Here is a 25715-nt window from a genome sequence, read left to right on the forward strand (position 1 = left end):
CCAGTGAAGGGGGCCCGGGTTCAATCCCTGGTCAGGGAACTAGATCCCAAATGCTGCAACTAAGAACCCGCACGCCACAACTAAAGATCCCGCCTGCCGCAACGAAGCAACTAGGACCCTGTACAGCTAAATAAATAAATATATTTTTAAAAGTGGGGACTGGGACTTCCCTGGTGGTGCAGTGGTTGAGAGTCCGCCTGCCAATGCAGGGGACATGGGTTCATGCCCTGGTCCAGGAAGATCCCACATGCCGCGGAGCCACTAAGCCCAAGCGGCACAACTACTGAGCCTGCGCTCTAGAGCCTGCAAGCCACAACTACTGAGTCTGCGCGCTACAACTACCGAAGCCCGCGCCTAGAGCCCGTGCTCCGCAACAAGGGAAGCCACCGCAATGAGAAGCCCACACACTGCAACTAGAGAAAGCCCACATGCAGCAACGAGGACCCAACGCAGCCAAAAAATAAATAAATAAATAAGTAAAACGAAAAAGAAAAAGAGAGAGATTCTACCTTTTTTTTTTTTTAAAGAAGATGTTGGGGGTAGGAGTTTATTAATTAATTTATTTATTTTTGCTGTGTTGGGTCTTCATTTCTGTGCGAGGGCTTTCTCTAGTTGCGGCGAGCGGGGGCCACTCTTCATCGCGGTGCGCGGGCCTCTCACTATCTCGGCCTCTCTTGTTGCGGAGCACAGGCTCCAGACGTGCAGGCTCGGTAGCTGTGGCTCACGGGCCTAGTTGCTCCGCAGCATGTGGGATCCTCCCAGACCAGGGCTCGAACCCGTGTCCCCTGCATTAGCAGGCAGATTCTCAACCACTGCACCACCAGGGAAGCCCCCGAGAGCCTACCTTTAATCTACAAAGTCCCTGTGGTCATGTAAGGTAAGAAATTCACGGCCTCCAGGGGACAAGAGTGTGAGGGTCTTTATAGGCCATTGTCTGCCTGCTACTGCATGTGACCCACTCTGGCCGATGAGATACAAGGGGAAATCTGCTGGGGCTTGGGGAAAGATTTTGCTCCCTGATATAACGATTCTGAGGCTTGCCGCACTCTTACCTGCTTTGATTGAGGGGCTATGAACTATGGCAATCATTGTGCCACACTAGGCATCAACACCAAGAATAAAAGCTGACACACAGAGAATAGTAGTGGGAATATCAGAGTGAAAAGAGTGCTTGGCCTTTTGATGACAGTGTTGCACCACTGAACCAACCTAGCATATTTAACCTAGCTCCTACTGGCCCCCTCTTTAGGGCTGGAGGAGGACCCTGTATTTCCAGTTACGGCTGGGGATTCGTCTTAGAGGAACAGACTGCCCATAGTGCCTGATGCTGCCTGCTAGACTGCACCTCCTGGTTGAGAGGATTGTCTGAATTATGCCTGAACCTGCTGTATCCTTCAAACTTGGTGGCTTGGACTGCTGGCTGCCCTCCCAGTGGCTCAGTCTCCCCAGCCCTGCCCCAAGGAGTCTCAGCTCTTTCCTCCCTGTTAATCCTGCATTTCCAGGGTCACATCCTACCTGTGCTCTTCCCACTTTGATGTTTCTGGTGTATCGTAATATCCAAACATCCTAGACTGCTGGCCATTCTCTGAATAGTCCTTCCACTTTCCTGCTTCTACGCTGTTCCTTCATGCTGGTCCCTCAACTGGAAATGCTCTTTCAACACTCTCATATTTTCACCATTAAATCCTCGCGACCATCTTGTGATGCTATTATTCCCATCTGGCAAATGATTCAAAAACATTAGGTAACGTATTTAAGGGGATGTGGCCAGCAAGTGGCAGAACTGGGATGCTGATGTAGGTCTCTCTGACTTCAATGTCCATGTCCTCTGACTCCCCCATTTGACATTTTAGAGAAGACACTGCCCAACTCAAGTCATGAAGGACTTATCCCCTTCCATGTATTATAAACACCCTGAGGGCAAGGAGTGAGTCATCCCTTATTGACCCCCAGAGTCAGTGGTGTGCAGGTCAAGGTCAAAAACTGGCTTGGGGGTTGGAGGTGGGAGCCCTGATTTGTAGTGTTTTCTATGGGGTAAGTACCCCATAGTGGCTGATTTCAATGTCCCAATGTGACCTTACTGAACCAGGGGCTGGGAAGAGTGAACAGTGCACAGTGTTATAGGATGTTTCCACCGTACAGATATACAACAGATGTGAGTAACCTCAAGTGCACAGATAGGGACTTCCCTGGTGGCACAGTGGTTAAGAATCTGCCTGCCAATGCAGGGAACATGGTTCAAGCCCTGGTCCGGGAAGATCCCACATGCCGTGGAGCAACTAAGCCCGTGCGCCACAACTACTGAGCCTGTGTGCCACAACTACTGAACCCCGCACACCTAGAGCCCGTGCTCCACAACAAGAGAAGCCACTGCAATGAGAAGCCCGCGCACCGCAACAAAGAGTAGACCCCGCTCGCTGCAACTAGAGAAAGCCCACGCGCAGCAACAAAGACCCAACGCAGCCAAAAATAAATAAATAAATTTTAAAAAATTAATAGCTTTAAAAAAGAGAGCACAGATAACAGCAAAATGTAGTAAAAATCATTAGGAAGTGAATGAGTTTTGATCATTTATTACCTTTGTTTTAAATCCTGTTGCTTCTATTTTAATTTTATGTAACTTAATCTTTAAAATTGTTGTGTTTAACAATCGGCTTGCAAGTTTCCTGGAAACTTAACAATTAGGTTCCTAACTGGTTAGAGCCGGCTCCAGCGTGCCACTGCTGGAGTCTAGTCCGAGGCTTTGCTTTTAATTGGTTCTAGGATGGTGGTGGGTATGCTAATAAAAAGAACATGCTCATCCACTAATGAGTTTGGAACAGAGCTGGTAACCAGACTTCAGCATTCTTTCCCATGTCTGAGAATGCCTTAGTTCCACCGCTCACACAGAAGGCCAAACAAATAAAAATTAGCTGAGGGTGGAGACCAAAGAACAGCCAAGGCTCCAACTAAGGTCTGTGAAAACTGATCTCTGCCCAGTGCCAGGGTGGGGCCTTGTGACTGCTTCCAGTTCAAAACAGTCCTGGCAACTGGGTTTGAGCAACTGTCCTCTCTCCGACTACACCCACAGCCAGAGCAGTACTGAAGAAAAAGCACCAGTCATCTTGTTATTCTATCACATTCCAGAAAGTACAGCACCCCCCCCCCCAGGAACTGGGGAGCCTAAAAAGAAGTAACAACTAGATTGCTCCTCCCAAAGGCACAAAGAAGTGCTGCGCTGGGACTGCCTTAAGGTTTCCTTATGGGTACAGCGCTGACATCACTGGAAACTGGAGTGGGCAGGCACAGCTTAGGGAGGGAGAGGGCCAGCTGGAGAATCAGCTGTGCTGCACTGCACTCAGCACTATCCCTGTCCGGTTCAGAGATTGCACCATATATGGACTCAGGCTCAGGACGGCAGTCCCGCTGATTTGCATTGGGGCTCCCTGAAAATTGCATTTTGGGATTAGGTCATTGCTACCAGCAAAAGGGAAGACCCCAGTAAGGCTTGTCAGCATAAAGAAATCGGGCCAACTGTGGTCTGGCGTGGACCGAGGAGGGAAGGGGGTGCCGCCCCTTTCCAGCCAAGCTGCTCTTGGGAGCAGGCCAGAGCCTCAGCAAGCTGTGGGAGTGACTCTCGGCCACGGTGCACTCAGTAACAGTCTAGGCTCCCAGTTACTCTGGGGTCAAGATGGGTTCACCCAGGTAAACCCCAATCAGTGAACTCACAACCTCATCCCCTAGGTCCAGACTGGGTCAGCCCAGGGTGACACAACTGGGCCTTGGGAATCCAGGGAAAGGGGAAAGGAAAGGGTGGGTTGGAAGTGATCTGGGAAAGTGGCTTTTAATAAATGGCCAATAAATTGGATCCAATTTGTAAAGATTAATTAATTTGTTTTGCTGTTGTTTCAGCAATTGGATGGCTTTAACTTTTTTCTTAAAGGACCAGTTTGAATTATTTCAGGACACTTCTCTCTCTGTGCACCTCTTGATTTGATTCAAAAGACAAGAAGCATGAATTACTCTCTGGCAGTGAGAATGAACTGCTCCATATGCGAGATGCAGAGAAACCTCACAAACATAAGGTAGAGAGAAAGAAAGCAGACACAAAGGAGGCCTGTGAATCCCATTCATATCAGCTCGAAAACAGGCAAATCCATCTGTGTTGCTAGAACTCGGGATAGTGGTTCCTTTGTTGGCGTTAGTGCCTGGGAGGGGCAGGAGGGCTTCGGGGTGCGAGTGATATACTCATTCTTTGTCTGGGTGCTGCTTACACAGATGGAGACACACTGAGATGTCCACTTAGGATCTATGACATGTCTGTATGTCTGTAATATTTCATTCAAAAGTTTCATTAAAAAACCCACAAAAACCAGGTCTTCCAAGATGGCCCACACTGTCTATGGAGTGTGTATCTCCCTAAATAAACCTTCGTTTGCTTTAAACACACACACACACACACACACACACACACGCACGCACAAACCAGAATGTAATCTTATGAAGTAACTTGTAACAGCAAAACAGTGAATTCCTCTGTGCCAACCAAAAATAAGCCCTGAGGGTCAGTGCAGCACAACGCGCAGAGCGACACTGGCTCTGACCCCACTGCTGCTGTTCACCGCTGAAAGGGTCTTGGGAACCCAGCTCCCCACTTCTCACATCCTCCACTGCAGAACAAAGGGGTGGGATTCGATGAAATGCTCTCCCAGAGAAGACTCCTCTTCCTACCTGCTTCAGTGGAGATGGAATAGATTTAATGTTTGCTTTGCCTCACCTGTGATCTTGTAGAGGAAAGTTCTGCAGGCTTGGTGAGCCCACAGATCAGATTTCACAGTCAAGGTGTACACACGCCTGTGCTCACACACACACAGGCACACGTGGGAGTGTCGAGCCCCTCTCAGCAGCCTCTCGTCACCCATCGTCAGCCTTGACTTTCCCATTCATCTCCATTCTCGCCTCACCTCCTCCCCCTTGATCTTAGTGTTATTTGTCTCCTAGGGCTGCCATACAAAGTACCACAGACCGGATGGTTTAGAACAACAGAAAATTTTCACTTCACAATTCTGGAGGCTAGGAGTTTAAGATCAAGGTGCTGGCAGGGCCACGCTCCCTCTGCAGCCACCGAAGGATCTTTTCTATGCCTCTCTCCTAGCTTCTGGTGGCCTCAGTGATCCTTGACTTGGGGATAATCACTCCGGTCCTCTATCTGCACGTGGCGTTCTCCCGTGACCTCACGTGGCCGTCCCTCTGTGCACGTCTGTGCTCAAATTTTCCCTTCTTATAAGGACACCAGGCATATTGATTAGGGCTCATCCTAATCAACTCATTTTAACTTGATGACCTCTGTCAAGACTCTATTTGCAAACATGGTCATATTCTGACGTACTAGGGGCTAGAACTTCCATCCATATATTTTTTGAGAAGGACATAATTCAACTCATAACATCCAGTGATTAAAAGGCTTCAGGAAAACCTCAAGTAGCCCCCAACTCTATGCCCTGCCAGGAAAGAGTAAGGATTCCAGATGAAGACCAAACACGGAGAGACTTGAATTAATCTCGTGTTTGTATCATACTTCCCACGCCCAAAGCACTTCCATAATCAATATATCATTTGATTCCCCACAGTAAGAAAGGTAGAAATGCAGGCTCTGGGGCCAGACCGCCTGGGTTGGAATCTCAGCTCCATTTGTTACCAGCTGCTTGACCCTGGGCACGGGACCTCTTTGCCGTGGTCTCCTCGTCTGTCAAAGAGGGATGTGCCGAGAATCAAAAGAATTAACACGAGAAGCACTTACAACAGCGCCTGGCACGCAATTCGCATGGATAAGCCTTAGCTACAGCAAGATCAGAACACCAGACTGCGTCATCCCCATCTTACAGATGAGGAAACTGAGGCACACAAGAGTGATTCTAGGCAGATCCAGAATGGAAACCCAGGCCTTGTGGGTTACAGCACAGACTCATTGGGTTATCTGGCCTGACTTGCTGTCCCTTTTAGGTAATAGTAACAACAACAACGACAGCTACCTTTCACTGAGCACTCAGTAATTGCCAGGCACTGTGCTAAGTGCTTTCCATCCAGCATCTCATTTAATCCTCGTGTGAGGTCTTGGGATCCCCATTTTAGAGCTGAATCACCCAGCTAGTGATGGGAAGCCAGGATTTGAGTGCAGGCCTCTGCAGCATCAGGGCCTGAGTTTTCGACCCTTTACGTACCATAACCTCTGGAAAGAAGATGACCACTGTAGTTGCTTGCTTTATAAACCAGGTGTTGCCAGGATGGATCAGGTGATATTTGTAAGCTCAGGAAGAAGCCATTCCTAACCATCCTTCATCCTAAGTGTCCCATGTGCTCCCACGGAAGGATTTGCAGATCTGACACCAGAGCTTAGGAAGCCAACCCTGGGAGAGGAGAGACGCCAGATGAGAGCGTTATAGCAAAGGCCAGGCCCGGGTGCCAGCGAGATTGTCTGATGCTGCTGAACAGGTAGAGGAGAACCCGATGCCAGAACCCAGAGGGAACTGCAGTGCCCGGGCACAAAGGCTTCGTGACACCTTTCATGTCTGTGAGGAGAGAGAAGAATGACACTTCACTTGGGTGCAGGTAGTCCTGGGGCAGCGGGGATGCTGCTCAGACGGCCACCTGGGAACACCTTCCTGGTTGGGGATGTCAGGCAGAGACCTAATGGAAGCAGCCCCATGGGGGCTTTGCCCAGGCTGGGCTGACACACATCCTGATGCACACACGTGGTTGTGTCTGGTGACGCAGACAGACACGACTGTTTGGGCTTTTGTCGTTTCTTCTTCTCCCTCTATCAGCAGCATTGCACTCAAAGTCCTTGATCCCAGTCGGCCTGATTAGGGTCGTCACGATCCCTGGGCCCTGCCTGTGCCTCCTGGGGCCCCCTGGTGGATGCACCAAGGTTAAAGGAACCAGTGGAGGCCGAAAATAGGGCAGCTGTGGTGTGCAGAGGGGAAGGCAGGGTACAGTGGATTTTTTTCCAACAGAATTTACAGAGCGCTGTCCTGAATCTCTCTTGCCCCCCTGGGTGAATGATTTACCATGACAGCTCTGACCCTGGAATGGACTTTGAGGGGAGGGCAAAATAAAAGGTTGGCCGCCTCCTTCGATTTCCATTTGGAGCACTCCGCAACTCTCCAGGGCATTGAGAAGGCAACACACTTGGAGTTTTCCCAGAAGAATGTGGGCTGTGGCCTTAGCAAAAGGTGTTTACTCCCTTGGAGGTGGGATTTTTATTGCTAGTTTCAACATCAAGGAGGTGTGAACGTTACATACAAATCCTGACAATCAATACCACCTGAGGAAGGCCAGAAAGGGGTTGCACAGGTCACTGCTTCTCAAAGTTCAGAGGCACAGTTTGGAAACAGCTGGGAATCTCGTGAAAATGCAGATTCTCAACCAGTAGTTCTGGGGTGGGGCCTGGGAGTCTGTGTTTCCGACGTGTCCCTGAGGCTTGTCCTCTGGATTAAGAAATACTCCTGTACCATCCTGGCATTCTCCTCCACACACACCACCCCCGCCAAAAACCTAAAATAAAACCGGGGAATTGCATTTCCTGGAAGTGTCTTACATGACCCCAAATAACTGGGAAAGGACTGCCGTACGGTATTTAGGGTTTTAACTGTCCCCTCTGCTCCCGCCCACCAAGAATGGTCTTACACTAGAGCAGGTCAGAGGGGAGCGCAAAGGATGAAGACGATTTCACGGACAGTCTCTGGCAATCTTAAAGAAAAAACAGAAACAACAGTATTAAAACTACCAGATTTTGCTCTACAAATACATTTGCTCTACAAATACATTCTTAAAGGTGGCTTGGACTGATATATAAGCATAACAACAACTAGAAAACATGGTTAAAGGCAAATTTTATTCTCTGTGCTTTTCTGTATTTCCCAAATCTTCTACAAACGAACGTATGTTGCTTTCTTTTTTTTTTTTTAAAGGCTACGCTTGAAACATTCTGGACTGTGGAAGTGCACAGGCCTTTTCCCTGGTACTGGGAACTAGAATGGAATCTTTAACATTCAAGAGCTGATACTGTCTAGACAGGTACATTCTGCAGATAACTGAACCTTTGGGGATGGAGGGAGGGCTAGGATCTTCTGGCGTTGAGGAGATCAAGCTGGCAAGGCAGGTGGGCGTTGAGCCACCATTTGGCATTGAAGGAGGGAGGGAGACAGCGCATGGGGAGCACCCAGCCTCTGCCTCCTGAGGTCATGCTGACTGCTTGTGGCCCAAGGTCTGATTTATTTTAGTTTCTATGTCTGTGAGCAAGGCCAGTTTGCATAAATGATGGTCTGGCATTTTGATCCATGTTTACAAATCAATGAGCAGACTACCAAAATCAATGAACTGTGATCGTGCGCATTTTATAGATGAGAAAAGGCAGGTTGGGGTAGGGAGGTTGGAGAGGGTAGAATTAATCACGGAAATGGAAACTTCATAACTCAGTTTCCCTTCCAAGGCATTTCCTTTCCTTCAGGGATTCCCAATCTTTGGAAGAGATAGCGCACGTAACTCTGGATAAACACAGTCCTCTCCTTATCAGCAGGGTGTTTTGTACACAGTAGATACTCATTTTTAAAAAATACCCTAATGTTTCTTTCATAATGGTCTGAGCATAAAGCACAGAGCAATTTTAGGAAATTGCCATCTTTTCCCACTGGTAGCAACAAGCTTTGCAGAGAGGTTTACATACGCAGTCACCAATACCTATTTGTTAAACAGAATAAAAGAATATTTAAGAGACAAGATTTAGGAGGTCTGAAAAAACAAAATGGATTGCTACGAAACGGGAAAAGAGCTGGCTCTAAAATGTAGCAATGTTCTTTTATGTTTACACATATAAGATGGCTTTATAGGTTTCACACATGTAATTTCTAATGTTTGAGAAAATAAAATTATAGGAGGGCTGCCTTCTCAGGTCCCTCAACCCTCTGTTCAGGAATGAAGACTGGCCTTCTGTTACCAACTTGGCCGATCTCTCTGCTGCTTTCTTGCCAGGCCTACTCAGATTTGAATACCCTTCATCCTGCAAAGGTCAATGTAAGTGACATTTGCTCTTTTGTCTCCAAAGGTCAATATAAGTGACATTTGCTCTTTTGTCTCCAGTCTTCATTCCTCTGGGTCCTTTGTTGACCTAGACCCCCGACCCTGCCAATCAGTTGTCCCTTATTTTCATGGCTTCCTCTAGAAAAAGGAAAAACTCCTTTATAGGCAGGTATGAACAACTGATAAGTTTAGAGTAGCCCAGAGAGGTTGCATTCCAGGCCAAACTCTGAGCAGAACAATTTGTCTCCTAAGGCTCTCCTTGACTATTTTTGATCCTCTGTTTTTAGTGTCAGGGTGTCTCTGGTCTCCAGAGCACATCTCTGAGGCTCTCTATTACCTCAGGGAAGGCTCCCGACCTGCAGACTCACCCTGACCCCCATACCTCTCCCCCCTCACCATCCTATCTGAACTTACCCAACCTTGCCCCAGCCTTCAGCATCTTTGTCATAAGTTGACCAAATGTACCAACAGGCCCCTTAATAGTGAGAATTAAAGATAAGTGCATTTTTGAGATGATAGACCTTCAAATCACCCAATGTAAGCAACCCTGCCATTGGTTCCATGGGCCCCATAAAGATTGATGACAGATAAGTGAAGCTGGGGCCTACGTGATCTTCCCTCAATTGCACAGAACCTTCCTCTGGCCCTATGGACATCGGTGACTCACCAGGAGCGTCAGAGGACCAAATTGCTCCCTAAGTAAAGCAGATAAGAAGAAACACAAGGTGGTATTTGCTGGGGTGAATCATTGCCCTTTCAGCATGTTTGAGCTGTCTACTTCTGATCCAAGGTCCCTGGATGAGCAAATTGATATATGACCAGTTAGATTCTCCCTGCAGTGGATTCAGCACATGCCCAAAGCCTCTGTCATAATGCTGTGCACTCCCTGACCGACCGCCTTGCTAATGGAAACTGGGCTCTGCACCATACGTACCAGGTTGGGAGAACCAGAAGACCAGATGTGGGCCCAGGTGCCCCTTTCCCCTGGCAAGAACCAGCCCCGAGTTCCCACAGTTTGCCATATCTTACCACTGTCCTACATCAAGCTCCATAATTTATTATGGAAAGCACTCTGCAGTAGAGAAAAGCAGATGGGAAGACGCTCAGAAATCCCACTGTGCTAGCACCAGCAGCTAATGAGAACAGTTACTGTCATTTGCTGTCAGAGGCAGCATGAGCTGGAGTTCTCAGACCCAAGTCAAGCAAATAAGAACTTGAGAAGGAAACTCTTATAAGCAGAGGAGAAGTCTGCCACTGTTGTTACACCAGGCTGCGGTGGTATCTGGGTTGGAACTGCAAGACCCCCAGTTGAGAGTATAGTTTGGAGGCCTGGTCAGGAGTCTGAGCTATGGTGGGCCACACAGACCCTGGAACTTTCCAGGGGATCTTCCTCACCAACAGTCCCCCAGTGTGACACATTCTTTCTTTTCTATTTAATTAATTTATGGCTGCATTGGGTCTTTGTTGCAGTCGCAGGCTTCTCATTGCGGTGGCTTCTCTCGTTGCGGAACACAGGCTCTAGGCATGCAGGCTTCAGTAGTTGTGGCACATGGGCTCAGTAGTTGTGGCTCGCGGGCTCTAGAGTGCAGGCTTAGTAGTTGTGGCACACGGGCTTAGTTGCTCCGCGGCATGTGGGATCTTCCCAGACCAGGGCTCGAACCCGTGTCCCCTGCATTGGCAGGCAGATTCTTAACCACTGCAGCACCAGGGAAGCCCCTGACACATTCTTAGCTCACTGTCAGTAATGGGTCTCTCAGTCTAACTGAGGATGTTGGATTGGGGCAACTGGAGAAATATCAATACATTCCTGGTGTGTGTGTGTGTGTCTGTGTGTCTGTGTGTGTCTGTGTGTGTGTGTGTTGGGGATGGGGCTTACCACGTACTTTCTGATCGGAGAGCAAATGTGATTGAACCGAAAAAGGCTCTAGGTAAGGCAAGTTACAGGCAAACATAAACATTACCAGTTTACTTCTTAAATATTTATCAGCCTAAACATTTTTTTAAATATTTATTTATTTATTTGGCTGTGCTGGGTCTTAGTTGCCTCATGTGGGATCTTTTAGTTGCGGCGTGTGGGCTCTTAGCTGCAGCACGTGGGATCTAGTTCCCTGACCAGGCATCACACCTGGGCCCCCTGCATCAGGAGCTCGGAGTCTCAACCACGGGCCCACCAGAGAAGTCCCCAAACGTGCTTATCTGGAGAGGCCATATATAACATAGCGGTGAAACTCACAGGCTTTGGCATCAGACAGCTCTGAATGTGAATTCCAGCTATACTCACTGTGTGGTCTTGGGCAAGTTACCTAACTTTTCTAGGTCTCAGTTCCCTTATCAGTAAGATGGAGATGATGATAACAAGAGTACCCTCCAAATAGAGTTATTCTGAGGGCTGAATGAGCTAATGCAGTCAAAGTGGTAGAATGGTACACTATTTAATAAATGTTCAATACATGTCAACTATAATCCTGGGAATGTGAAAGCTCATCATTTTTGGTAAAAGTCAAGTTTATTTAAGTCTAATTTATGTACGATAATTGCCCCATTTGGTGTACATTTCTGAGTTTTAACAAGCACATACAATCATGTAACCACCACCACAATCAAGATGCATCACCCCCCAAAGTTCCTCTGTGCCCCTTTGTCATCACCTCCTCTCCCCACCCCTAACCCCAGGCAACCACTGATCTGTTTTCTGTCCCTATAGTTTTGCCTTTTCCTGAATGTCATATAAATGGAACCATACAGTATGTAGGAGAAAACTCGTCATGTTTAAAGGTTGGCATATACTTGACATCCAATACATTTCTAAGTAGATTTAAAGAACCAAGATACAATTTTCATTCCAAATCAGATGATATGTTTCCCATTGACTTATAGAAGAGGTACAATTTTCTCAAATGCCTCCCGAGTAGTTCCTTTATGGGTAAGTGGGTTTTTCTCATACACTGTCTATCAGTCATTAAGTCTGAGTCTTGAGTCTGGGGTTGGCAAGGAGATCTCAGGTATTCAGAAAGGGGAAGCACAAGTTCCCCTTTTTACCTGAATGGATAAAGGGAGGAGGAGAGAGTCATGTGAGGCAGGAAGTGAGTCACATGGCTCTCCATCTCTCCATTTTAGGGGAGGTCTGGGGAGCTGTGGAGAGGAATGCCAAGGGCAGGGGCATTTCATTTATTTGTTTCAATTCATGGCTTGGACACCGGGATGAGGTTGCCTTGCAACCTCCCTGCCCCAAACCTTGGAGGTAACCACTCCTCAGTAAGCCTGGTAGCACCACAACTATTTCAGTTCCCATGTGGCATGGAGGGGCCCCAGAAGTCCCCTTGTGGAGGGGAAGGAGAAGAAGCAGCTGAGTTAAGAGTGGCCCACTGTGACCAGGGGAGGTGACCCTAGAGCAGGGATCATGGGCTAATCCCCTGATCAGGGGCTGGACAGAGGACATGGCTTGGAGGGTTTAACACCAACAAGAGGCTGCAGAAGCCAGGCAGCCAGGAATCAGCCCCAAACCCTGGCCAAGAGGCCATATGTTGAGTGCATCTGCAGTCCACTTGGCTGTATGCAAAGGTCAGCAGGGAGGGGCGATGGGCAATGGTGGGGATCGAGCACCAGGGACACTTCTGGATTGTAGAACCCCTCTACCCTAGTCCCATGATGACTCAGTCAGCACATCCCTCCCCGCAATCCCATCTCGGGGAAACAAAGGTGAGGGCAACAAAATTGGAAAGCCTAAGCATTTTCCTTCAATTATTTTTTTTTAACTTCTTTATTGGAGTATAATTGCTTTACAATGGTGTGTTAGTTTCTGCTTTATAACAAAGTGAATCAGTTATACATATACATATGTCCCCATATCTCTTCCCTCTTGCCTCTCCCTCCCTCCCACCCTCCCTATCCCACCCCTCTAGGTGGTCACAAAGCACCGAGCTGATCTCCCTGTGCTATGCGGCTGCTTCCCACTAGCTATCTATTTTACGTTTGGTAGTGTATATATGTCCATGCCACTCTCTCGCTTTGTCACAGCTTACCCTTCCCCCTCCCCATATCCTCAAGTCCATTCTCTAGTAGGTCTGTGTCTTTATTCCTGTCTTACCCCTAGGTTCTTCATGACAGTTTTTCTTTTCTTAGATTCCATATATATGTGTTAGCATACGGTATTTGTCTTTCTCTTTCTGACTTACTTCACTCTGTATGACAGGCTCTAGGTCCATCCACCTCATTACAAATAGCTCAATTTCATTTCTTTTTATGGCTGAGTAATATTCCATTGTATAAATGTGCCACATCTTTATCCATTCATCCGATGATGGGCACTTAGGTTGTTTCCATCTCCGGGCTATTGTAAATAGAGCTGCAATGAACATTTTGGTACATGACTCTTTTTGAATTAGGTTTTCTCAGGGTATATGCCCAGTAGTGGGATTGCTGGGTCATATGGTAGTTCTATTTGTAGTTTTATAAGGAACCTCCATACTGTCCTCCATAGCGGCTGTACCAATTCACATTCCCACCAGCAGCGCAAGAGTGTTCCTTTTCTCCACACCCTCTCCAGCATTTATTTTTTGTAGATTTTTTGATGATGGCCATTCTGACTGGTGTGAGATGATATCTCATTGTAGTTTTGATTTGCATTTCTCTAATGATTAATGATGTTGAGCATTCTTTCATGTGTTTGTTGGCAGTCTGTATATCTTCTTTGGAGAAATGTCTATTTAGGTCTTCTGCCCATTTTTGGATTGGGTTGTTTGTTTTTTTGTTATTGAGCTGCATGAGCTGCTTATAAATTTTGGAGATTAATCCTTTGTCAGTTGCTTCATTTGCAAATATTTTCTCCTGTTCTGAGGGTTGTCTTTTGGTCTTGTTTATGGTTTCCTTTGCTGTGCAAAAGCTTTTAAGTTTCATTAGGTCCCATTTGTTTATTTTTGGTTTATTTCCATTTCTCTAGGAGGTGGGTCAAAAAGGATCTTCCTGTGATTTATGTCATAGAGTGTTCTGCCTATGTTTTCCTCTAAGAGTTTGATAGTTTCTGGCCTTACATTTAGGTCTTTAATCCATTTTGAGCTTATTTTTGTGTATGGTGTTAGGGAGTGATCTAATCTCATACTTTTACATGTAGCTGTCCAGTTTTCCCAGCACCACTTATTGAAGAGGCTGTCCTTTCTCCACTGTACATTCCTGCCTCCTTTATCAAAGATAAGGTGACCATATGTGCGTGGGTTTATCTCTGGGGTTTCTATCCTGTTCCATTGATCTATATTTCTGGCAGGCGGATTCTTAACCACTGTGCCACCACGGAAGCCCAAGGGCAAAGAAACTTTAAATGTTGCATGTTACAATGCCACGGTGATCAAGTAATTAGTAGTTCCTATTGAAATAAGCTTAACCCAGGGAAACTCAATAGGCAATTATATTTTCCATGTGAAACTGAGCAGGAAAAAATATGAGATTTAAGAAGGTGGAAAAGGAACTTCTTTGTACACCTCTATTAAAATCAGATGTTGGAACCCAAATGCACTTTAAAGTATATCATTATTTTATTATTATTATTTATTTTTGCATCCTTTTATTACTTTGAAGCAAGGAAATCAATCTAGGGAAAAGGTGAGAGTTGGCATCTTGAAATGCATTGGGAAATTATAAACTATGAGAGCTATTGATAAAGCTGGTATTTATAGCTCCATCAAGGATTTTATATTATTTACATCTAGACTATATACACAATCAACGCCCACTAATCCATTCCAGGTAATTAGTGCTGTTTCCATTTTCAAAGTCACACAAGACTCTTCTTGCAGCCAAATACACATGAGACAGATGCTTTGAGAGGGTCACTTGGATCAAGATTTAAAATACAACCATTTACAATAAAGGCCTTCCAAGCCAGACTGTTCATTTTGACATAAATTGGATCCAAACTGGCATCACTGAGGATGTATTTCTGGTATTCATCTACAAACACAAATTCTCGTGAGTGATGTCAGATAGGATCTGGGCATATAAGATGTCCATTGACCTGGTGAATTTCTGATCCTGAAAACTCTGGAAGAGTTTTCCCCCAAATCCCACCTTCAGATTCTGTAGCCGGGAGAAACAAACAGGAAACATTAGCAAACAAACAGGAAGAATTAGCAATTTTCTTTGACTTAGCACCTCAGTTCATTCCCCCAAGTCTGAAGTTCCCCTTTTTTTGGTGAGGTCTTCAGTTTCATACATTCATGTACTGATTTATTCATTTATTTGTCTTATTAGTTATTTACTGCTGTGTAACAAATTACGCCCCGAGACTTAGTAGCTTAAAACTACATGCATTTATGATCTCTTGATTTCTGAGGGTCAAGAGTCTGGCATGGCTTAGCTGGGTCCTCAGCTTCAAGGTCTCCCCACAAGCCTGTAATCAAGGCGTTGGCCAGGGCTGGGAGTCTCCAGTCAGGAAGCATCCACTTCCAAGCTCGTGTGGTTGTGGGGAGGATTCAGTTCCTTGCAGGATGTTGGACTGGACCTCAGCTCCTCCTGAGGCCTCCCTCAGTTCCTTGCGACATGACCGTTTCCAACATGGCAGCTTGCTTCATCAAAGCATGTAAGCTGAGGAGGTAACTAGCAAGATGGAAGTTACACTCTTTTATATCTCACTTTTATAATGGAAGTGAGATACCCTCAACATTGCCATATCCCATGGTCTAGAAGCAAGTTTCTCAAGGTAAGGAGAATACACAAGGCTGTGAGTACTAGCAGGTGGGGATATTTGGGGGCCATCTCGGAGGTTGCCAATCACATGTGTTAAGAATTTGTTGAGCCCCTCTTAGCTTCATGACCCTGTGCCAGGTGCCGGGGATATAGTGACGACCACCCTTCTCTCATCACAACTCACAACCTATCTGGGGGAAAGGGAACAGACATTCAATAGATTATTGCAATTGGTGATAAACACACTAAGTTAGAAATACAGGGAATAAAAGCGCCAATCCGGTCTAGGTTGAGGGAGGTAGGATGTCAGGCAGGGACATTTCAATGGAGACTTAAAGAAGGACTGGCCCAGGACAGAGAAGGGAGGAAGTTTACCAGGCAGAGGAAACAGCCTGTGCAAAGATCCTGAGGCAGGAAAGACTGTGTTGTATTTGAGGGAAGAGTGGCTGCAGTGTCGAGAGAACAGGAACAGCAAGAGAAGGAAGTGAGGCCTTGTCTGCTGTCTTAAGGATTCTGGCCCATGGCCAGTGACCTTCTCAAGGAGGCCCTTGAGAAGTGACCTGGAGACCCCTTTGGCCACTTTTCTCTTCCTGAGGTCTTCTCTCTACTGGCCTGCAGTCAGTCTTGAGGCTGTGACCATGCTCAGATGCACCTGAGTGCCTCATTCCTCTTTATCTTGTGATGATATCCTGCTGATATCATACCATATAGACCCAAAAGCTCTTCCTCCTCCCACCTATAGGATTTTTCTAGAGGTTTTCAAGCAAAACCAGATGTAGACCCCTAATATGTAAAACAGACAAAAGCAGAACCACTCAGATCACAGACAGTTACAGGAGGAGAAGGTGCCCTTGGGAACACCTTTCCCCACATTCCCACGAGGGTTCCCAAGACACCTCTCTGGGGCTCTAGGACTCTGACAATCCTAGTTGGAGAAACATGTCCCTCAGCCACAACTTTGCCAAATATTATTCCCAAGGACTCATTCTTTCAATAAACCTTTACTGAACCCTTACAGTGTATCAGGCATGAGGGAGGCACTGAGCATATGAAGGAAGGTGATTAAGACAGTCTCCTCCCTCCGTGAACTCACTAAGGAGGGATTCACGTGGGTGAATGACTCATCGCATTGCATTACATGTGATGTGCAATTACAGAGGGTAAGGCAGGGAACCACGGTGGCTCAAAGGGGACACACGCAGAAAAGACTTCAGGAGTAGATGAAGCTTGAGTGAAGAGGAGTTTGCAGGTGAACAAGAGGCCTGGCGATACCTGTCTCTGAGGATTTGCCCTTGAAATCACTCCCTTCCCCCTGTACCTCTCAGATCTCACCATCTAGATGGGGTACCCCCTCTCACTAGGCTAAAAGAAAAGCCCTAGGCTTGCAGTAGAAAGGCCTTGAGGGAGCTCCTATAACAACCATAGTGTAAGTTCATATTGGGTTTTAATTTCGCACAGCTCCTGGATTGAGATAGAAGTTGAGCAACTTTACATAGTTGAAGACCCCAAACTGTCTTTCCAAACTTCTCAGTAGAGGGACTGAGCAGGGAACACTGGGTATCCCACCTTAGAGCATTTCTTCCCAAACAAGGCCCTTTCAGAAGGGGCAGTGGACCTCCTGTCGGCTGTCAGAGTCTTAGACTGGGGTCACTCATCAGGTCGAGCATGTTCTGTTGGCTTCTGGGGTTCTCCCTGATGGGCCTTGACAGTCCAGAATTCTAGGGAGAGCTGCCTTCCATTTGCTAAGTAACTATGCAGAGATTTGACTAATAATTCCTAACAACAACTAAAAGCTCGCACCAGTCCTAAAACAGTAAATTCAGTAAATTTAAAGTCTTAAAATAGTAAAGGATGCAATATGCATTGCATATTGCATAGCCTCAGTATGCTGAGGCTATGTGATATCAGAACAACTGGTCATTCAAAGGAAAAGCCTTCAGGACCGGATGCTGGGCTGTGCAAGCCAGGCAGTCTGTTGTTTAATTGTTTTATCTCTGGTGACTCATACATCTTTAGCTTAGCCTCAGGCCAGGTTTGGGTAATAACAGCAAAAGAGTCCAGCTCAACTCTCTCCTCCTCCCAAGATCTTCCTTCCAACAGAAAAATAAGCTCTGTCTTTGTCCTACAAACTCAAACTACCTTTGGATTTTTCCACACATTGTAAGGTCCTAGCATATTCTCTTGGGCCACCTATACCTCTTATCTTGTTTTTATAATGTTGATTACAATTTTATACTGTTTTTCTTCTCAGGGGATGCCTTTGACTACCAGAGTAGATGGTAAGCTCCTTTCAGGCTCAGGGAATGCTTTCCCCATATTGGAAGTTATGGCTCTTTGCCATTTCCACTAGACTTAGCACAGTGTCAGGCAAGTAGGCACTCTATAAATATTTGTGTGTGAATGAATAACCATGGCCTGCCCTGTGTATTACGCAGCCAGTTTCCCTGACATGAGGGGACCCAGCCGGGGCATTTGTGAGAAAAGGAGGCAGTCTGGGAGGGCTGCAGGTGGTTCACAGCTGACAGGCAACGCCCACAGACCCCTGGTCAAATACATGTGAAAATTAACATCTTTATGCCTCAAAAAAAAAAAAAAAAAGAAAGAAAGAAAGAAAAAGAAACGCCCCTAATTGAACCTACATCGAGGGTGATTGCCATTTACTTAATCCCAGTTTGGACTACACATCACCAGGCTTCACTTGCACCCTTTCCTTTAGTTATAAGTTAGCTATTTTTACCACATTTCACTTCTTTACCCTGGAAAGCATTTCCTGAAAACAGCCCACCGGAGGATTCTGCTAAGAGCAGTGAGTGGTTTTATTTCCTTTTCCTTCCAACTTTTGCCATTTACTAAGATGGCAGGCAGTTAAGAGTTTCATCTCCTTGAACCTTGGTGAAAAATTGAAGAGCAGGTAACACAACCAGAGTATGACGATGTGCTTATTTAAAGACAGAATTTGCTTTTTAGTGCAAGCAAGGAGACGGCATGGTCTCCACCCTGGATAACGTGCTTCTGTTCTGAGGATAGCCTCTCCTGGCTTTATGATTGTGGGTGACTCACTCAACCATCTGGCAACTTTCTTCCTGCCATTAAAGGTGAGAAGGAGAGTGAGGATATTACGAATGGCTTCTCAGGCCTAAGGATATTATGAGAATGTAGTGCTTTATGTCCATCCCTTCTAGAAAAAAGATCCACAAAAAGTGTGCATTTCTGGACTCACTTTTTCCATAAACTGGATCCTCTTCCCATCTCCTCTGTTTCTAGCAAAGGGACCATTTTCTACTTGACACCTTTCCAGAGGCAATCAGTCAAGTCTTATCAAGTCTTCCTTTCCAAAGCCTGTGCATTTGTCCTTTTTTATACACCTCATTCATTTACTTAGTGACAATTACTAAGCATCAGTGAAATCCAAACCATTGTATTGGTTGCAGTGGATAAAAATAAGACTAAGAAGTGAATAGAAATAAGAATTGGTTCTCGCCATTAAGAAGTTTACAAAGCTTCTGAAGGGTCACAGTTATTAAATATTTCTCAGGTATTTTCCTCACATGTGAGAAACTAAAGGTCCAATTTGAATCTCCTGCCTGAAATCTCATCTACTTTCTCTATCAAGCATTCCACTGGCCAAAATAAGATTCCTAAATAAACATTTTAATCATGTCATTTCATGGAGTTAAAACTTTCCCATAGCTCTTCACTGTTTACAGGATAAAGATCAAACTCTTAATTTAACTCAAGATCAAGAGCTTCTAAATTTGGAATTAACTTATTTTCTGATCTTTCTTCCCACAACTCCTCATTATAAATTTTCTGCTCAGACAAATTGGTCAGATTATTATGCTAAAATTCTATGTCCAGTCTATTTATTCATCTAGTCAAGAATGAATTGGATATCTTCTGTGTGGCAGTACTATGATAAAGGATGGTGTACAGTTTCTGCACTCAAAGAGCTTATTCTTTAGACAAGGATACAGCCAAATGAATTGACCATGACAATGACAGAAGGAACACTGGATGGAATTAAGCACCGGATGTGACGGGAGCACAGAACCACGGCTAATCCAGCATTGCAGAAGTCAAGGAACATCACTCAGAGAAAATGACATCTAAAGTGAGCAGTTAGGCAAGAAGTTGAAGAAAGTGTGTACCAGACAGAAAACGCAGTGTGTTCAATGGCCTGGTGATGAGAACAGGTTGGGTTTGAGTAACTTAGAGAATGTGAATCAGAATGGAATATGAAACAAGTGTGTGGTGTGTGTGGTGTATGTAGGGAAATTGCAAGAGAGGCTGAAGAGGGAAGCAAGCCCAGATCACTGGAGATCTCATCAATGAGGCTAACAGGTTTAGGCTGGATGGGTTTGAAGCAGCAGATTCATCTAGAGAATGCTGTACCCGAGTCCCACAAATCCGAAGTGGAGTGCTTGGGAGCGTTAAGTAAGGTCTTCCTTTCTAGGATTATTGTTCATGATCTTGTTAAGATGTTTGATCAATTTCCCTGCATTAGTCCTAAAAGTATGAGAAATCCAACTGAGTCAGTCTTTGAGAATCCAAGCTCTTATAGGGCCTTAAGAGAATAATATAGGAGATTTGCCTAAATGAATACAGAGACTAGTCTATCACCTGGTGGTATTTCCTATCAAACTCTTGCCATAAAGATAATAGCTATCGCTGGTTGAGTGCTCACTACAAACTCATACACTCACATGACATTGAGTGAGATACCTACTACTACATCCATTTTAGTGATGAGAAAAGTGACTCCGTTTAAGCAACTGGCTCGAGGTCTTAGGGTTGCTTGTAAATATTTGTTTATTATGAACAAAGAAAGCTGGAATTTGAACCCAGAACTAGAACAGGTAATTTTAAGGTCTGTTTAGTTGAAATTTACTCTGTATTAATCAAAGATGTTTTAGGATATTTCCTCTCTGTCACCCTTCCTCATATGTCCAGGTGTATAGGCTGCTCTATGCTTTGCCTAGATTGGTAGGTATATAACAGATACACATGGCGTTGGATGAAGAAACAAGTAAAGGAAGGATGTACAGGGAAGAGGGTGAGGGGTGTTTTGGGGTGATTTGTACTGATGAGATACGGGAGAGCGGAATTTAAACCATGCAAAATGAGGAGGACTAATGCTTCCCCCACTGACTTCAACTCAGGCCCACACCTTATAGTAATAACCAGTTGGTTGGAGGGAAATTGCTTCTCTCCTATGGCCCATTTGGGAGGCGTGATGAATGGCTCCTTACATAAGGCTCCCTTGTATGGAAGAACACAAGTACACAGAACGGAGTCCTCCAAACACAGAGGCCCATGTCCAGGTTTTAAAAACCACCAACCAACCTGTACCCAGAAACAGCCGTTCATTTAGATGTGCAGGAACTGAACAACTTCAGAAATGTTCCAAGTCAAACCGCCCAGGGTAAAAAGCAAACAGCAGCAGCTTGCTTGCAGAGGTTTCCAGGAATCACCCTGCCCAATAAACAACGGCCCAGTCTGCTTGTTAACCAATTCCAGTCTGAGAAGATAACTCTGGGCCTCAACGCTGTTTAACTATTTAACAATGGAAAAAACAATGAAAATGATCCAAGACCTTGAAAATAGGTTAGCAACTCAATGAGAAGTCAATATTTCAGTTGATATCCCGCTACTTACTATCTGCCCCAGGAAGCAAGTGCACAGATGCTTACCACAACATTGCTTGTGATTGGAAAAAACCCAGAAAACAACCTAAATATCCATTAATGGGAGAAGACCCTTTAATCATGGGTCATGATTAATGACCCATGTGTAGTCATGTTGTGGAATATCGTACAAAGAGGAAAAGGAAGTACTAATGGGTACTAATAAGTACTCAGGCGGCTAAGTCTCCTTGTCAGTTGAGTGGAAAAAGTAAATTGCAGGATAATATGGACAGTTAGACAACCTTTAAGTATTAAAAAAGAGAAGGTAAAACTAACTTTGAGTAATGCTATATCTTTTCTGAGAGTAAATGTATTGGAAAAAGTTCTGGAAAGATACATAGCAAATGGATGAGTGATCACTTCTGGAGAGGAGAACAGGATAGGGGGTGAGGGCAAAGTGGGGTCTTCAGTTTTATTTATAATTTTTTTTTGTTTTTTTTTTTGTGGTACGCGGGCCTCTCACTGTTGTGGCCTCTCCCGTTGTGGAGCACAGGCTCCGGAGCGCAGGCTCAGCTGCCATGGCGCACGGGCCCAACCGCTCCGCGGCACGCGGGATCCTCCCAGACCGGGGCACGAACCCGTGTCCCCCGCATCGGCAGGCGGACTCTCAACCACTGCGCCAACAGGGAAGCCCTATAATGTTTTTATAAGCAGATATATTCATGCATTTGTTGTATAATTATAAATTAGTATTAATTATAAAATATAAGTTCACTTGAAAGACAACAGGCTTTAGGGTTACTGAGGATCTCACTTAGCTATCTGCCAAATTCATGTAGGAAAAAGAAAACAAAAAATTCTTAAGGAAATTTAGACTTCTCAAGGAAGAATTTCCACTGGTGTTATTGAGACTAAGAAACCATGTTTTCCACTAGTTGGTGTTTTGAGACTATAAAACAGATAACCAAATGAAACTGTTAAGACTTTCTTTCTGAAAACCTTTATTACTGGGACATACTTAATGAGTAAACTTAGAAGTAAGTAAGAACCAACCCCCCATAGAATAAAGTGAAATTGAGTAAATTATCCAGAGCTATGCTTAGTTCTCCAATATACGATTAATTATTGATTGGAGGACACTAATGCAAAAAATTATGTTCATAATAGCAGCAGCAGAGCATAAAGCATCCTAGAATACACAGGCATGATATGACCAAAACTTTATTAAGAAATATGTAAATGGAGAGGTAGATTATGTTGCTGGGTGAAAAAAAAAACAAACTGTTGGAAAGGATGAACAAATCCTTCTCAAATTAACTTACAAGATTAAGCCAATCCCATCAAAAAATCCCAATGGAATTTTGTTTTGTTGTTGGAATTTGAGGACATGATTCTAAAATTCACTTGAAAGAACAGAATGATGAGAAAAATTAAGATTTTTCTTGTTCCACTACATATTAAAGTATAACACAGAATGTCAGTTTTTTAAATGTTGTGGTATTGTTGTAAGAAAAGAAGAATTAATACAACAGAATAGAACTTCTGTCCTGAAACAGTTCTATCAATATATGTATGTGAGATAAATATCACAATCCAATGACAAAAGGAAAGATTATTCAACAGATGATATATATTTTTAATTGGCTATATGAAAAGAATGATAAAGCCAAGCCTAATTCCAGAAATTTTGGCCTCAAAATTTCCATATAACCATAAGACATACAATTTTTATTTGAAAATGTAGATTAAGATATAATTGATATTTAGAGAGAAGGACATTCTAAACATAAACAAAAAAGAGGTCATAAGAGGAAAGATTATGTTTTGAGCATAGAAAAAAGTAAAACTCTTTTACGGGGCTTCTGAGTTACATGATTAAGGAGGAATGGTGACTGCTGGAGCTTGCCCAGCCCCACAGCCTTGCTTCTGCATATCAAACCACCACCATCCAAATGAAATGAAGGCAGAACTGAAAAGCACTTCTTCAACATACGTGACAAAGAGATTCAGATGGAGTGATCTTTTTACAGCATAGGAGACCACCTCCCTCTTTTCAATCCTTCCAAGAACTCCATCTCATTCCAAGCAGAGACCAAAGTCTTCCAGCAGCCTCAAGGCTGTGCCACCTCTGTCTTCATCTCCTCCCACTCCTTCCCTCTATTTCTCACTCCAACCATACTGACCATCTTGTACCCTGAACCCACCAAGCACAGTCCCACTCCCTGGCCTTTGCTCTTGCTGTTCCCTTTGTCTAAGCCTCTCTCCCTCATTTTTTTCAGACCCCTATGTCACTTTAAAAATGGTTACCCCTCCTTGGAGGCTTGCTTTATTTTCTTCCATGGCACCAGTCCTCACTGACATTCCACATATTTACTTGTTCTTCTGTTTTCTGTCTACATGCCTCTTGAACATACCCTCTGTGAGGGCAGGTGTTGTGTCTACTTTGATCACGTCTCTATTTCCAGCATCTCGAACAGTATCTGCATATAGTACTCAGAATAAATATACTTATTAATTAGTACTTTTATTACAATCAACAGAGAACCATTTGAGCTACCTTAAGTTAAAACTGACTACGGGTGGGAAGGCAGCTAGACCTCAGTTACTAGAAGCAGCATGAGAACATTTTCAGAATCTGAGACTGCTCTTTTTCTCTCTCTTCTGCTTCATACTTATGTTTCCCTGCAGGTCTCCATCTCTGTTTCCCAGAGCACATTGTGGTCAAAGAGCCCCCAGAAGCACCCAAGTTTTACCATAACTTGTCCAGCTACTTGGGGAGAAGATGACCTGACTCTCTTGGTTCTATTCCAACTCCCTGGGGAAGGCTGTGATTAACTTGGTTGGATTGATGTCTATCCCAGGACCAACTGACTGTGGCCAGGTGACCAACTGACTGAGGTGGGTCAGAAGTTCACGTGAAATCATGGCTTCCCTGTTGCAACCGTATGGGCAGAGGAGAGGGCAATTACTAACGAGATGTGTTATGCAGACAAGCTAACAGGTGTCTGCTACAATATAAAATTAACTCTTTCAGATCAATTATTTAAAATGCCACCCCCTAACTTAAAAATGAAAATGATACAAACATAATTTGCAAAAAAGGAAATACCACTGTCCAATACATTTTAAAGAGGATTTGACCTCATTTATAGCCCAAATTTAGTCTAAATTAGTATACTGCTGGGCAAAATATTTGTCACAATATGACAAAAGGTTAATGTTCTGAATATATAAAGAGTTCAATAACATTGAAAAATGAAAGATATTAACACTGCCTGGAAAAGGCAGGGGATATGAAAAAAACTATTCTTAAAAGGGAGAAAGCCTGGAAAGATACCCACATTCATGGATTGGAAGACTTAATAGTGTTAATGTGTTAGTACTATCCAAAAGCGATATATACATTTAATGCAATTCTATTAAAATTTCAATGGTGTGTTTTACAGAAATAGAAAAATCCATCCTAAAATTCATAGGGAATCTCAAGGGACCCCTAATAGCCAAAAAAATCTTGAAAAAAACAACAAAGTTGGAGGTCTTATATTTCATGAATTTAAAACTTATTACAAAGTTACAGTAATCAAAACAATATGGGAATGACATAAAGACAGATATGAAGACCAATGTAATAGAACAGAGAGCCCAGAAATAAACCCTCACATATATGGTCAAGGAATTTTTCACAAGGATGCCAAGACCCTTCGAAGAGGAAAGGACTGTCCTTTCAACATGGCTTTGGGAAAATTGGGAATCCACAGGCAAAATAATAAAGTTGGATGCTTACTTTACCCCATATACAAAAATCAACCCAAATGGATAAAAAACCTAAGTGTAAGACCTAAAACTATAAAACTCCTAGAAGAAAACAGGGGAAAACCTTCATGACTTTAGATATAGCAATGATTTCTTGGATATGACACTGAAAGCATAGGCAATAAGAGCAAAAATAGACAAATGGGATTACATCAAACTTAAAAACTTCCGCACATCAAAGGAAACAATTCTCATAACGAAAAAGCAACATACAAAATGGGAGAAGATATTTGCAAATTATGTATCTGATAAGGAGTTGATACCCAGTATATATAAAGAACTTCTACAACTCGACAACAAAAAAACAAATAACCCAATTAAAAAATAGCCAAAGGACTTGAATATACATTTCTTCAAAGATATACAAACAACCAACAAGCATATGAAAAGATGTTCAGCATCACTAATCAAAGAAATGCAAATCAAAACCATACCTCACACCCATTAGGATGGACACTATCAAAAAACCAGAAAATAACAAGTGTTAGTGAGAATGTGGAGAAATTGGAACATTTGTGCACTGTTGGTGGGAATGCGAAATGG

At 44.2% G+C, this 25715-nt stretch overlaps 1 long non-coding RNA gene across 3 annotated transcripts in view; it reads right to left on the minus strand.

Annotated features, from left to right (window-relative positions):
* The window catches only part of LOC132527431 (uncharacterized), a 76260-nt gene that overhangs the window by 10961 nt on the left and 39584 nt on the right, over positions 1-25715 (minus strand). For all 3 annotated transcript variants that reach the window (XR_009542980.1, XR_009542978.1, XR_009542979.1), the window contains exons 2-3: positions 7666-7728; positions 6201-6386 (exon numbers count right to left, since the gene is read on the minus strand). This is a non-coding gene — a long non-coding RNA (uncharacterized LOC132527431). The remainder of the gene's footprint in view (positions 1-6200; positions 6387-7665; positions 7729-25715) is intronic.

Source organism: Lagenorhynchus albirostris, chromosome 10 (assembly GCF_949774975.1).
Source record: "Lagenorhynchus albirostris chromosome 10, mLagAlb1.1, whole genome shotgun sequence".
Lineage (NCBI taxonomy): Eukaryota > Metazoa > Chordata > Mammalia > Artiodactyla > Delphinidae > Lagenorhynchus > Lagenorhynchus albirostris.